The 15,185-nt window shown below is 38.8% G+C and overlaps 1 long non-coding RNA gene across 1 annotated transcript; it reads right to left on the reverse strand.

Moving 5' to 3' along the window:
* Positions 1-3,404: 3,404 nt before the first annotated feature.
* LOC143933082 (uncharacterized) lies at positions 3,405-10,296 on the reverse strand. The gene is made up of 3 exons (XR_013263000.1): positions 10,244-10,296; positions 6,967-7,139; positions 3,405-4,798 (listed from the first exon to the last, which is right to left on the reverse strand). It is a non-coding gene; the product is annotated as an uncharacterized LOC143933082 (long non-coding RNA).
* Between the last annotated feature and the right edge of the window lie 4,889 nt (positions 10,297-15,185).

Here is a 15,185-nt window from a genome sequence, read left to right on the forward strand (position 1 = left end):
ACGAGAAGGACTGGCTTACAGTCTCCGCTCTAATTCATCCCCAAGGTGTTCTGTTGTGTTGAGGTCAGGGCTCCAGACCAGTCAAGTTTCTCCATCTCAAACTCACTCATTCATGTCTTTATGGACCTTGGACTGGTCCAAATCATTTGGTGGATGGGAGATTATGATGTGAGGTTGTTTTTCAGGGGTTGGGCTTGGCCTCTTAGTTCCAGTGAAGGGAACTCTTAAGCATCAGCACACCAAGACTTTTTGGACAATTTCATGTTCCCAACTTTGTGGGAACAGTTTGGGGATGGCCCCTTCCTTTTCCAACATGACCGCACAAAGCAAGGTCCATAAAGACATGGATGAGCGAGTTTGGGATGGGGGAGCTAGCTGGCTGCACAGAGTCCTGACCTCAACCCGATAGAACACCTTTTGGATGAATTAGAGCAGAGGCCGTGAGGCAGGCCTTCTCATCCAACATCAGTTCCTGGCCTCACAAATGCACTTCTGGAAGAATGGTCAAACATTTCCATAGACACACTAAACCTTATGGGCAGCTTTCCTAGCCTTCCTAAAAGCTGTTCTAGCTGCAAAGGGTGGGCTAAATCAATTTTTAACCCTACGGACTAAGACTGAGCTGCAGTTATGTGCATACTGCATGTGTGTATAAATGCAGGTGTCCCAATGCTTTTGACTAGATAGTGTATCTGGCAAGATTTACAACGGTGATGGAACCTCCTACACATAAATACTACATTTAGACATAGTTTTAGGACTTGGGAGATGAGACAACTTCTCAACATGAAGCAGCATGTTTGGGATTTGAACACAGACACTTAGGGATACTACGCAGAAGTTCTAACCTCTAAGCCGCAGAGCTGCCACATGTGAGAACATCCTACACATAAATTTACTTAAAGCGGGAGTCCGACATTTTTTTTTTTAAAAGCCAGCAGCTACAAATACTGCAGCTGCTGACTTTTAAAATAATGACACTTACCCGCCCATCGCGCCCACGATGTCAGCACCCGAAGCCGATCTCTCGATCGTCTCTCGGGTGCTGCCGCCGCCATCTTGGGTATGGGAATCAGGAAGTGGAGCCTTGCGGCTTCATTTCCCGGTTCCCTACTGCGCATGCGTGAGTCGCGATGCGCAATAAGGATGGTCCCCGCTGTCTCTGGGATCCGTGTGTTTCCCAGCAGACAGCGGGGGACCTTCGGAAAGGGGCGTAGATTCTGCCGAAAGGGGCATAGATTCTGCAGATATCTATGCCGGAAGTGGGTTCCAATGAGCGGAAGCTCCACTTTAGGGTGGAGCTCCGCTTTGAATACTACATTTCTTTGGACATTCAGGTGATGGAATTACATTACTCAAGAGTTATTCTTCTTGATGTATTCTGTGATATTTGGTGGTTCTTTGTGGGTGAGTGTAGAATAGTGATATTACCCTCAAATTTTGGTAAATTACATTTTGATTTCGTATGTTGGTACACATATCAAATTTTTTGGGCTCAAATTATGATTATTTGGAAATAATAAAAAGCATAAAAAATTGTGACTCATTTTAAATTTGCATCAGCAATGGTATTGTTTGTGCTTTGTAAAGACACCTGTGTCAGTTTGGGTAAAGATTGTTACCAAAACATCAAAACCACATTGTAGCATTCTTAAAAAACAAAATAGATTAAGTAGAGGCAACAATGTTGCAAAGGAAAGTTTATTTCAGAGAAAGATACATTTCATCCTCAACATTAAAAGGATTTATTTGTGAAAGTTACAATTGTTCCTTTAGAATCAATGGCTAAAACTTGCATTGGATATAACAGTGCCGATTTTCACTTCCAAAAAATGCTCTTTAACACAGCGCTCATTTTGGTATTTACTATAACGCCTTGTAAAAAAAGACTCTTGAGCTAAAATGAGAGCTATTTGCAGGTCTGAGCATGCTCAGTTGTGTTGGCACCTAGCTGTACAAAAACAGGGAATTTATCTCTTCTCAGGCTTTTAAAGATATTTCAATGTAGAAATCACTTTTTCACACAGGTTAAAAGCAGATTATCTTTAAATAATATAACGCATATTTCAGTACCATTTAGGCAATTATATCATGCTCTAAACAATATTACCATGTGCAATTTTCCAGGTTTTAGTAAGGATTTGGGCGCTATTTGGTTTCAGGGAACTATAGTAAATTCGATTTTGGGAGTATTTTTTTACCAGTGCATTAGTGAATACCGTTTTAGCACTAATTAGCACTAAATAGCGTGATTAGTGCTAATTGGTGGTAATTGGAGCTAATTTGTGCCACGGCGCTACAGTAAATGACCCCCGCAGTCTTTGATTCCAGAAACATGTTTATAGTTCTAATTCGACTGGAATTTGATGTAAAATTTGATTTGGATCTTTAATAAATTCTGAATTTTTTGTTATTCTGAGCATTCCGTAAACTTTGTTTATCCCTTTCCCGCTGAGTGTACGCAGATGTGCGTACTCAGCTTTTGGGGGGTTATACCAGGATCATGCTCGCAGCTGCAGGCATCATCCTGGTACCGTTGTTTAGAGCAGACGATTGGCTTTCCAGAGATAACAACCGTTGCAGCTAAAAGGCGCTCAGTTGTTATTCCGTCCCCCCCTGTCGCCACCTCCCGCCGATCTGACCGGCCTCCCGTCCCACCGGGAAACCTGATCAACGATCCGGCTCTTCCGGCAGCTAGTGACAGACTGGAAAGAAGCTGGAAATGGCTTTGTTCCAGTCTCCTGATTGCAAACACGGAAGCGACGTAACAACGTCACTTCCTGTTTACTCAGCTGTCAATGGCGCCGGTTTAAAAAATATATACAGTATTCAGAATCGGTGAAAACGACAATCTGAATACTTTAAAGTGCAAAGGAGGGATTGGGGGTCTTTTAGACCCCCGATCCTTCCATAAAGAGTACCTGTCACCACCTATTACTGTCAGAATTGATGTTTACATTCCTTGTGACAGCAATAAAAGTGATCAAAATTATAATTTTTTTTAAAGACAATTTAATCATATAAAAATAAATAAAATAAATAACAAAAAAAATTTAAAGCTCCCCCGTCCCCGCAAGCTCATGCAGCAAATAAAACGCATACGGAAGTTGCGCCTGCATATGTAAACGGTTTTCAAATCACACATGTGAGGTATCGCCGCAACCGTTAGAGTGAGAGCAATAATTTTAGCACTAGACTTGCTCGGTAACTCTAACCTGGTAACCGTAAAAAAAAATTTAAAGCGTCGCCTATAGAGATTTTTAGGTACCGTAGTTTGTCCTACGAGTGCGTGCAATTATTTTTTTTTTTTTTTTTTTTTTTTTTTTTTTTTTTTAACCTGATTATTTTATTTATTTTTGTTTACAAACAATTTTTATTTGGTACATAGAGAAAATACAGGGAGTAAGCATAGATATAATATAATAAATGCAATGTATATCAAAACAGACATAGAAAATCACCATAGATACAAAAATTTTTTTACAAAATACCGTGCATATATATTGCAATAGTTTGTGTTTTCATTTGGTAAAGTGATGGGCTAGAGCCATAATAGTGCAGTGAACCGTAGATAATCATGTATAAGAGACCCAATTTCAGGGAGTATTAAAAAAGGAGGTAGAGTGGTTAAACCAGGGATCCCATTTCTTCCTATATAAATGTGTGGAATTCTGTGTGGTATGGAATATCTTTTCCATCAGATTAATGTTATTAATTCTGATTTTGAGGTGATCCAGGGGGACGGAATGCGATTTCCAATGAAAAGCAATTAGCCAATGAATTGCGACACAGATTGTATGAATCAATCTCATATTGTAAGTGGATAGAGAGGGGATAGGGGCATATAGGAGGCAATTCTGTAGGGTTAGTTTTATGTTTTTATTTGAGATCACTGAGGCAAAATTTTCTAACTGTTTCCATATGTATGTAATTTTGGAACAATCCCAGAAGATATGTGAGAATGAGCCCAGGGAATTACAGCCTCTGAAGCATGTATTAGGTGTTATGGGGTATATTGAATTTAATTTTACTGGGGTATAGTACCATCTGGTAAATAATTTAAGTGCTGTCTCTTTGACTGTGATTGATCTCGTGCATTTGTGTAGATTGCTAATACAAATGTCCCAGTCGTGAGAAGAAAGCAAGAGATTTGTTTCCTGTTCCCATTTGGTCATGTATGGGAGTTTGGTCATTTCAGTGTGATTGAGAAGGTTATGATATATCTCTGATATGAGTCCGGGATTCCTTGGTGTTTTAAGGCAGATATTATAAAGCGGGACATGTTTGGTATCTATTTTCTATCTATTTACTCGTAACATCATCTTTCACATTATACAACAAAAATTGGGCTCACTTTACTGTTTTTTTTTTTTTAAATTCATGAAAGTGTCCCTTTTCCCAAAAAGTTGCATTTAAATCACCGCTGCACAAATACCGTGTGACATAAAATATTGCAACAATCGCCAGTATATTCTCTAGATCTAAAAACCCAAGCAAGGCACAATACTAAACTCCCTGCATCCCAAACACCCCCCCCCCCCCAAAAAAAATAAAAATAAAATAAAAATGATAATAAATAAATAAAACAAAGAAAATGTTTGGGCTATACAACTCTTTAAGTATAGATGTCTTAAAAATTTAAGTAAAAATCATCCTGTTTATAACACACTGTATGTATTACATCAAGCAGGACTTCTGACTCCATGACAGATAGATTTTTTAATTTGTTTTGCTCTTTAAAAGGACAAGTTACATGGCGTTTGGTACTGAAAATTCCACGTTCCGGATGTCTTCTCTTCTATATAAAAGAAAATCCCAGAAGTTAAAAATTTAATTTCGTAGGTTGCAAACATTATAAAAATAATTACACCAACTTTTTTCTTTTAGATTTTTATGTTATATGATTTTTTTTTTATATGTCATATGATCTAATTATACTGTTTACCAACAATCACAAAAGTAACTGTCATATCTACATTAACATTATAATAATGAAATGCTTCCTTCTGTCTGGGAGGTATCCCTAAAAATGGTCTATTTCTTTAATGACGCTCTACAATAAGAACCAAAACATGTGTATATATATATATATATATATATATATATATATATGCACATATAAAAAAAAACACTACATATAGTAGAAGATAAATCAGAAAAAATAGAGAGGATGGAGTTGCTATGAACTAACTACAGGAAAAGTAGGGCCCCTGTCGGTGAGACGGAGCAGAAACCGTCAAGCAGATCGGCCTGCTCAGTGGGGGGAATTCTTTCGCTGATCCCCGATGAGAAGGAGGATGACAGATCCATGTCCGCTCCACTATGCAGAGCGGACACGGACACAGCCCGCTGTTCTCTATGAGGCAGATGGAAACCGGACTGCCTGTCTGTTTCCATCTGACTGTCATCCGATCTGCAGAATGGATGGGCATTGTATCCCCATTCGTCTGATTTTACCGGATTGGATTGGATCGGATGCTGCCGGGTGTCCACTAACATCTGCCGATCCGTAGAGAACAATGGGTGGTCTGATCAGGTCCGCCTGAAAAACAGACGGGCGGGTCCAATTGGGTCCGCCCCCAAAAAAAAAGGACAGGCGGACCGGAGCGGTCCACTGGTGTGAAAGGGTCCTTAGGCCCCATTCACACCTGAGCATTTTGTAACTAGAAGCCTGAAGCTACAAAACGCTGGAGGGGAAAAAATCTATTATTCTCAATGGAGATGGTTCTCATCTCCATTCCTCCAAGTCACCTGAAGTCACTCCAAGTCACCTGAAGCCAAACGCCTGAAGCTCAAACAAGTTCTGGACCCCTTTTTGTCACTCGAATCAGGCAGATTTGGGCGTTTTTTTTTTTCTTTTTACATTGGTGACCTTTTGCCCTGCAGAAAATCGCAGCAAAAAGCAGTAAAAAACGCTGCAAAATTGCACGATTTTCTGCCTGAAAACGCTATGCTCAGGTGTGTATGGGGCCTAATGCCGCGTACACATGACCAGACTTTTCGAGGGACTAAGTCCGACAGACTTTCGACGGAGTTCTGACGGAGTTCTGACAGAGTTCTGACGGACTTTCCGAATGAACGGACTTGGCCACACACAATCACACCAAAGTCCGACGGATTCGAACGTGATGACGTACGACTGGACTAGAATAAGGAAGTTCATAGCCAATAGCTGCCCTAGCGTCGTTTTTTGTCCGTCGGACTAGCACACACACGAGTGGATTTCTCGGTAGGAACTGGGTCCGGCGGAGTTCTGTCGGAAAAATTTGAAACATGTTCCATTTCTAAAGTCTGTCTGACTTTTGCAAATCAAAAGTCCGCTGCAGCCCACACATGTTCGAATGGTCTGCCGGAATCATTCCATCTGACTTTTGATGTTGAAAAGTCTGCTCGTGTATACGGGGCATTAGAGTTAACAAAAACAAAGAAACATAAAACACGCAAAAAATCAAATGCAAAACAAGTATAAATAAATAATAATAAAAAAAAAGCTGGCAGACTCGATGGGCCACTTGGTCTTTTTTCTGCCATCCCTTGTCTACGTTTCTATGTATCTGTGACTTAAAAAGGAGTTAAATATAACCAAATAGCTTTGCTGGAACTGACATTGTACAAGTCAGTGGACAAGTCGTTGATTTGCAAATAAGCACTAACTAGACTACATCATAACAAACCTATTCAATCACAGTTTGCAGGATTTACTTGTACGGGAACCGCTGTCAGCACTCTTCCTACACAGAGGGGGAGTCGGCTGTCAAACTGACAGCTATGCCCTGCAGACTGCACTGGGAGTGGGTGTGGTGTCCACATAAGAGCCCTAGGGGGCGCCTCTTGTGACTCTGTGTCATGCCAATCCTAGTGCTGATGAGCTTCCTACATAGGAAATGTGAACACTTAACCAGTGGGGAAGTTATGAATTCTCCCCATTTAAAACATAGCAAATAATTACCAAATTTGGGTACTTACTCTTTAGCATTTCTTTACTGGAACACAGCGATTCCGTTTTATACGTTGTTTGGTATTCTTACATCTACAGCCATCTTCACAAACAGTAGAAATACACACCTTACCCCGGGGCTGACAATAAGCTGAACAGCCGGAGCACTTTGACTTCTCAGCTCCAAAGGGGCAAGTTATACCTGTAGGGAAAATGTATTATTCATATTATAAAAGAACAGAAAGATAATTAAAGTTCTCAAGCAGCAGCCCCTGTGTGTATGTGGTGCTGTCTCAGAGCGGGGGAATATCTCTAACCACTTGGTTTAAAGATTATGGTGGTTTTCTAACCTGTACATGTTTCTTCTGTCTATATTAGGGAATAAAAATGCCAAAAGCTCCTTTAGGGCAATTTCGAGCTGAGTCATCTATGATACACTGTCTATACTACTGTTTTTTTATTTGCTTTGCCTATGTCATATAATATTTGTCATAGCAAAATGGAAATGTATGAGTCTTTTATCCATTTGTGATTTAAATAGACCACATTGACAGTGTAATCGTTATGCTCTGAGGCAATTAGTGTTTCATGCAAATCTATGTATGTTTTGCACTAAGTAATTTTTATTTTTTATTTCTGTAAATAAATTTTGTTAAAAATTATTTTAAAGAAATCTGTGTGTTATGCCTATAAAGTCCATCACTTTCAACAACTGTTCTATTCAATAACACGTGTCTTTCTATTAACAGTGAATTCTTCTATTTAAATAAATATTTATTTCTAAACAATAAACCTGCCCCTTCTTCTTCTTCCTTCCTTCCTTCATTCCTTCCCTTTAGTCTTCTTTTCTTCCTTCCTTCCACCCCATCCTTCCTTCCACCCCCTATCCTTCATTCCACCCTTATTTCACCCATTATTTTTAGCTTTCCTTACCCTCCTTTCCTCCTCTACTGCTTCCTTCCTACCATTCTTCACTTCTACCCTTTATTTTTCCTTCCTTCCTTTCTTCCTTCCTTTATATTCGTCTCTCCCTCTTTTAGTATCTTCCTTCGTCCCTTTCTTCTTTCAATGGGAAAAAGTAATTTATAGTGTATATGTGTCTTTCTATAAACACTGAATGCATCTATTTAAAAATATATATTTCTTTAAACACCATAAACTTCCCCTTCCTTCTTTCCTTCCTTCCTTCCTTCCTTCTTTCACCCATCCTTTTTAACTTTCCTTACCCTTCTTTCTTCCCCCCTCTCCCTTTCTTCTTCCTTCCTACCTTTCTTCACTCTTTCCCTTTATTCTTCCTTCCTTCCTATTCTCCTATCCCTATTTTCCTATCTTCTTTCCTTCCTTACTTCTTTAAATGGGAAAAGGGAATTTAGGGCCTTCATGTGTCTTTCTATAAACCCTAAACGCATCTATTTAAAAATATATTTCATTATAATCCATAACAAATCAATACAAGTAATAGGCTTCCTTCCTTGCTTCCTTCAACCTCCTATCTTTCCTCCCTTCCTTCCCACCCTTCTTCCACCCATGCTTTTTAACTTTCCTTACATTCCTTCTTCCCATTCTTCCTTCCTTCTTTCGTTCTTCCCACTCTTCTTTCACCCATCCTTTTTAACTGTCCTTACTCTCCTTTCTTCCTCCCTCTCCCCTTCTTTTTACTTACGTGCTTCTTTCTTCATTCCTTCATTTTATTCTTCCTTCCTTCCTTCCTTTTCTCCTTTTCCCACTTTTACTATCTTTTTTCCTTCCTTACTTCTTTCAATGGGAAACAGGAATTTAAGGCATACATGTGTCTTTCTATAAACACTGACTGCATCTATTTAAAGCGGAGGTCCACCCTAAAGTGGACCTTCCGCTCATCGGAACCCTCCCCCCCTCCGGTGCCACAATCGGCACCTTTCAGGGGGGAGGGGGGTGCAGTTACCTGGATAATCCAGGTAACTGCACCCACTTCCGGGATAGCTCTCTGCGGAAAGGGGCGTAACTTACGCCCCTTTCCGCAAGTGCCCGCCCCTTCCCGCAAGTGCCCCGCTGCCTGTTGGGAAACACACAGATCCCAGAGGCAGCGGGGAGCGTCCTTATTGCGCAGCGCGATTCGCACATGCGCAGTAGGGAACCGGGAAATGAAGCCGAAAGGCTCCATTTCCTGATTCCCATACCCAAGATGGCAGCGGCAGGACCCGACAGACGACCTAGAGATCAGCTTCGGGTGCCGACATCGCGGGCGCGCTGGACAGGTAAGTGTCACTATTTTAAAAGTCAGCAGCTGCAGTATTTGTAGCTGCTGGCTTTGAAAAAAAACAAAACAGCGGAACTCCCGGCGGACTCCTGCTTTAAGAATATATATTTGGTTATAAACTATAAAAAATAAATTCAAGTGATATCCTTCCTTCCTTTCACCCTCTATCCTTCCTCCCTTTCTCCCATCCATCCTTTTTAACTTCCCTTACATTCCTTTCTTCCTTCTTCCTCCTTCCTTCCTTCCTTACTATCCTCCTTTGCCTTTTTTCCTGTCTTGTTTCCACCCTTACTTCTTCCAATGGGAAAAATGAATTTAGTTGTACATGTAACTTTCTATAAACGTTGAATGCATCTATTTAAAAATCTATATTTCTTTATAAACCTTAAAAAATAAATACAAGTGATATCCTTCCTTCCTTCCTTCCACCCCATCCTTCCTCCCACCTTTCTTTCACCCATCCTTTTCCTTACCCTTCTTTCTTCCTTCCTCTCCCCTTCTTTTTCCTTCCTTCCTCTCCTCTTCTTCTTCCTTCCTGCCTCTCCCCTTGTTCTTCCTTCCTTCCTTTCTTTTCTCCTCTTTTCCTTCCTTTCACTTCTTTCAATGGGAAAAAGGAATTTAGGGTCTACATATTCTATACACATTGAATGCATCTATTTAAAAATATATATTTTGTTATAAACCATAAAGAATAAGTACAAGTGATACCCATCCTTCCTTCCTTCCTTTCTTCCTTCCTTCCTTCCTCCCACCCTTCTTTCACCTATCCTTTTTAACTTTCCTTACCCTCCTTTCTTACTTCCTCCCTTTCTTCTTCCTTCCTTCCTTTTCTCCTCTCCCTCTTTTCCTGTCTTTTTTCCTTCCTTACTTCTTTCAATGGATAAAAGAAATGTAGGCCAGGTTCACACTGGTGCGACATGCAATCTGACTTTGAGAGCATGTTATAGCTCCCTATAAGGACAGCTCTGACACACTCCCCTCCCCCTACATGGCATACAACTGTCTCTGCCAATGATATGGATGGAAACTCATACTGTGAAACGCTTAAAGAAATTAATCCATCTAACCTGTAACTCTGTTTCTTCTATCAATAAAATACGGTTTGCTAATTATCATTGGAACAACTGTGGGGAAAAAGGGAATTTGTGTTAATGTAGGCAATGAGAAATAAAAACACCCTGCAGACATAACGCATGGCAGGGAAGGTCCACCTAAAAGGACTTTCCACTTTACGCATCGAAGAAAAAAGCAATTAGTTTGTAATAAGCTTTAATAAGGACAGTAGCAGTGTATATGTATATCCAAAACCTCGTTGTTGTTTTAGATAAAGTTGAGAAGGATTAGAACCCCTGTTGGCTTTTTATTAGTATTTAGGGCTGCTTTGCCTTTGAAAAAAATTGGTGTCTCCAATGGGGACATGTGTTTCCCATGACCACTGTCAATGTCAATGGAATTCCTCTTACTATGTAGAGATCTCCTCTAAATTCCTGCTATGTCTCTGGGACGGGAAGTACATACACTGTAAAGAATATTATTTATTAAAGCTGGTGGCTGGGAACATGGTCCAGATACACGTTCTGTTATCAGTGCAGAGTAGACTGTAAGTCCAGGAAGATGGACACAAGGCTGGATTAAGTAAAGACTCAGGTACGTGATACCATAGACTGCAATAAGGTAGAAAAAAACTTTAGAATTTAGAAGCACTTGAAATATATTTATATATGGGGTTGCTTTTCAGGGGTTGAGTTTGGCCCCTTAGTTCCAGTGAAGGGAACTCTTAGCCCTTGTACACACGGTCGGAGATTCCGACGGAATGTGTCCGATCGGACCGTTTTGTCAGATATTCCGACTGTGTGTGGTCTCCATCGGACTGTCTCCTTCGGAGTATCCGACGGACCAAGTTTTCCAAATTTTCCGTCAAAATTCTCCGATCGGATATACTCCGTTCATGTGTAGAGCATTCCGATCGGACAAAGTGCCACGCATGCTCAGATCAAATTCCTACATCAAAGCTATTGGCTACTAGCCTGAACATAGTCCCATCGTAACAAAATAACGTCATCACGTTCTGAACGATCGGAATTTTCCGAGAACTTTGTCCGGCCGTGTGTATGCAACAGTTTCGGACAAAATCCGTCAGACAAAATCCGACGGACAAAATCCAACGGATTTGGTTGTTGGAATGTCCAACCCGTGTGTACAAGGGCTAAATGTGTCAGAATACCAAGACATCTTGAACAATTTCATGTTCCCAACTTTGTGGGAACAGTTTGGGGATGACCCCTTTCTGTTCCAACATGACTGCACACCAGTGCACAAAGCAAGGTCCATAAAGACATGGATGAGCGAGTTTGGGATGGTGGAACTTGACTGGCCTACACAGAGTCTTGACCTCAACCCCGATAGACCACCTTTGGGATGAATTAGAGTGGAGACTGCGAGCCAGGCCTTCCCATCCTACATCAGTGCCTGACCTCACAAATGCGATTCTATAAGCATGGTCAAACATTCCCATAAACACACTCCTAAACCTTGTGGACGGCCTTCCCAGAAGAGTTGAAGTTGTTATAGCTGAAAAGGGTGGGCCAACTCAATATTGAACCCTACGGACTAAGACTGGGATGCCATTAAAGTTCATGTGCGTGTAAAGGCAGTTGTCCCAATATTTTTGATAATATAATGTATAGTGTACACTAGTGTATATTGAACCCTACGGACTTAAGCCTCGTACACACGATCGGATTTTCTGAGGGGAAATGTGTGATGAGAGGCTGTTGGAAGAAAATCCGACCGTTTGTACGCTCCATCGGACAATTGTTGTCGGATTTTCCGCGGGCAAATGTTGGATGACATGTTCTGAATTTTTCCACAGACAAATGTGCGTTGTCGGATTTTCCGAGCGTGTGTACACAAGTCCGTCGGGCAAAAGTCCAAAGTACAAACACGCATGCTCGGAAGCAAGGACGAGCCGGAAGCGGTCGGTCTTGTAAACTAGCGTTCGTAATGGAGAACTAACATTTGTGACACTGCAAATTATGAAATCTGGAAATGCAGAGCACAATTCTCTTCTTCTGTAATCTTTAAGCTGCTTTGCTGGTGATACTGATGGAGTTGTTGCAAATACATTTTCAAAGGCTTTTTCTTTTCTAGTGATATCAAGAATAATATTATTATACTTTATTTTTTTGGGCACGTGACCACAACACCATTGTCCCGTAGTTTTTTATGATTAAAGATACAACTATGTTGATGTCCCTTGTCAATTTTACATTGTATTTTTTTAAATGTAACTGCCTACTCCCAAACTATCATTTGAAGTAAAACACATAGCCAAGTATTATTCTACACATTTTTTTTTATTGTGCATTAAAAAAAGAAAACAAATAAAATTAGACATGCTATCTGCCAATAGAACTTAACCAAAAAGTGCATTCTATGCATCCAAAAATATAAAAAATATACCAAATCAAATCATTATTATTCAACTAAAAAAATTGAATAAAGCCTCATGCGTGTGTCCTGCTTCTTAATATAGGGGGTCAGCAATGCCAAGAGTTGGTGAAAGCAGGGGTCCGTCATCCAGAGATAATTCTGAAAAACATCTGGATTATTCTCCTGGAGCTCCCGCAGCAAATGCATATGACATAATTGGTCACGATTAATAAAGCAACCAATTTTTGTTACAAGAAATCCTCCTCCTCCTGTTCCTGGACTGGACTTGGTTCAAAGCAATAACTCCAAGGCCAATCATAAATAACACGTTATCTCCTCTGATTCCGCAACATGGCTGGTTGATGAACGGCCGTTCAGAAACGAACTGAAAATTGCGAAATGAAAAGTGCAAAATGAAAAGCGGAAATCAACATTCTCACCATACTTCTACTAACAAGAAATTAGCAGAAGGAGCCCAATGGGTGGCGCTAAAGAACTGAAAAACAATGTAGTACGTCACTACATTCGTATTTGTTGGCAGACAAGTCCTTGCCGTTTGTATGCAACACAAGTGTGGGCCAACGCCCTTCGGACAAAAGTCCACGGTTTTGTTGACCAACAATCCGATCATGTGTACGAGGCTTAAGACTGGGATGCCAGTAAAGTTCATGTGCGTGTAAAGGCAGGCCTCCCAATACTTTTGACAATGCAGGGTATATACATACTGTATATATATATATATATATATATATATATATATATATATATATATATATTTCAGGTGTTTCTAAAGTTTTTTTTTTTACCTTAACGCAGTCTCTGTGTATATATATATATATATATATATATATATATATATATATATATTTTTTTTTTATTATTATTTTATTTATTTTTTTACATATGCTTTAACAGTGGGAATTATATTATTATATATAATATAATATAATTATATTATTTTTGTCATTTTGCAGTAAAATTATTTTAAAAATCAATAAAGCAACGTATAATATTTATAATATACCAGATATTTTAAAATATATATATATATATCTTATAATACTTATAATATACTTATAATATTTTATTCTGGTTATTTGTTTAATAAATACAGTACCTAATAGAAGCACAAGAAGAACCCTAAGAGCCGACATGGTCAATGCTTTATTTCTAAAAAAAATATATAACACATGAAAAGTTACTGATGATTACATAAAATTAAATAAATTTTTTTTTTTTTTTTTTTTTAAGAAAGCATAAAAAGTATACACCTACTCATGACAATAGAGTTTAGCAATACATATATTATGCTATGTTAGAGTATATTGGGAGCTTACTTAAATCTGACTTAAAAAAATTCTTTTTGTCAAATGCAGAAATTTTACTTATTAAACTGCTTAGTTTAGGTAGAATTTGTTTGAAAAAAGTTATTTTTTTTGGTTTTTACATAGTTACATAGACACATAGTTAGCTTGGAAAAAGACACAAATCCATCTAGTTCAACCAAAAATAATAATAAAAATACAATCCCATATACACGATGCTTCACCCACAGTTGAACTTTTTCCTTAAGTTATTTATTTATTGATTTATCTGTTTATTTTTGCAGAGTGTATTTAGGGAAATTATTTTGATTAATTTTAGTATTCTTTAGCATTTTCTTTGTTTGTACGTTAGATTGTTGTAAATTGTGTTATTGTACTAATTTTGCTGCCTGTGTTTTTTTTCAAAGCAAAACAAAAAACAAAAAAAAAAAACCTAGTGCTGCCAACGAGGGGCTGTTTTTTTTTTTTTTTTATTACTTATTTATTTTGCAAAAGAATAGGTCCAGGATAATTGAAAGGAGCTTCTGTAAAAAGCACAAAAAAAGTCATTTTGAAGACATTTCTGGAGAGTGTTTTCAATCTAGCTCAACCTTAGTCCACCAGTTTTCGTCTCAGTAACAAAGATTGATCAGGCAATAAAATGTTTCCCTGCAAAAACATTATTTGGCTGTTTCTTGTTTTGTTTCCATGTTTATCATTGATTTAAAACTGAAAATACCACATATGACCACTAGATAGAGCTAATAAGTATCCTGTGATACTTAGTGCCCTCTAGTGGACAAATACAATATTTGGCATTTTAAAACTATAGAAAAATATTATACCAGCACATGAAATAGTTTAATATTTTGTTTTGCTCTTTGTGGTTTTTTTTGTTTGTTTTTTTTTTTTTCCTTTTCTTGCGCCATTAACACAGAACAAATACAATAGATTGTTCTTACAATTCTATATTTTTGTTTTGAAATTCAACTTTTTTCTCCCTCCCAATATACCCTCTTTTGCTCCTGTTTTCGGGTAGTTCCGTTGTATGTGTCTGGGTGGCACTGTTTTCTTCCTATAGAGCAATGGCTCCTGGTCGCACAACCTCCTTTATGTACTTAACTGTAGGAACTGTGGTGTCATATACAATTGTGACCTACCCAGAGCTATTGATTGACGGTTGTAATGTGCGCATCTCTGACCGCCCCAAGCTCATGTAAAAAAAAAAAAAAAAACAGTTTCCCCTGTGAATGTGATGTAGGAATTTAGCATT

This window comes from Lithobates pipiens, unplaced genomic scaffold (genome assembly GCF_037356315.1).
Source record: "Lithobates pipiens isolate NorthernLeopardFrog02 unplaced genomic scaffold, aLitPip1_a1.2 Scaffold_27, whole genome shotgun sequence".
Classification (NCBI taxonomy): Eukaryota; Metazoa; Chordata; class Amphibia; order Anura; family Ranidae; genus Lithobates; species Lithobates pipiens.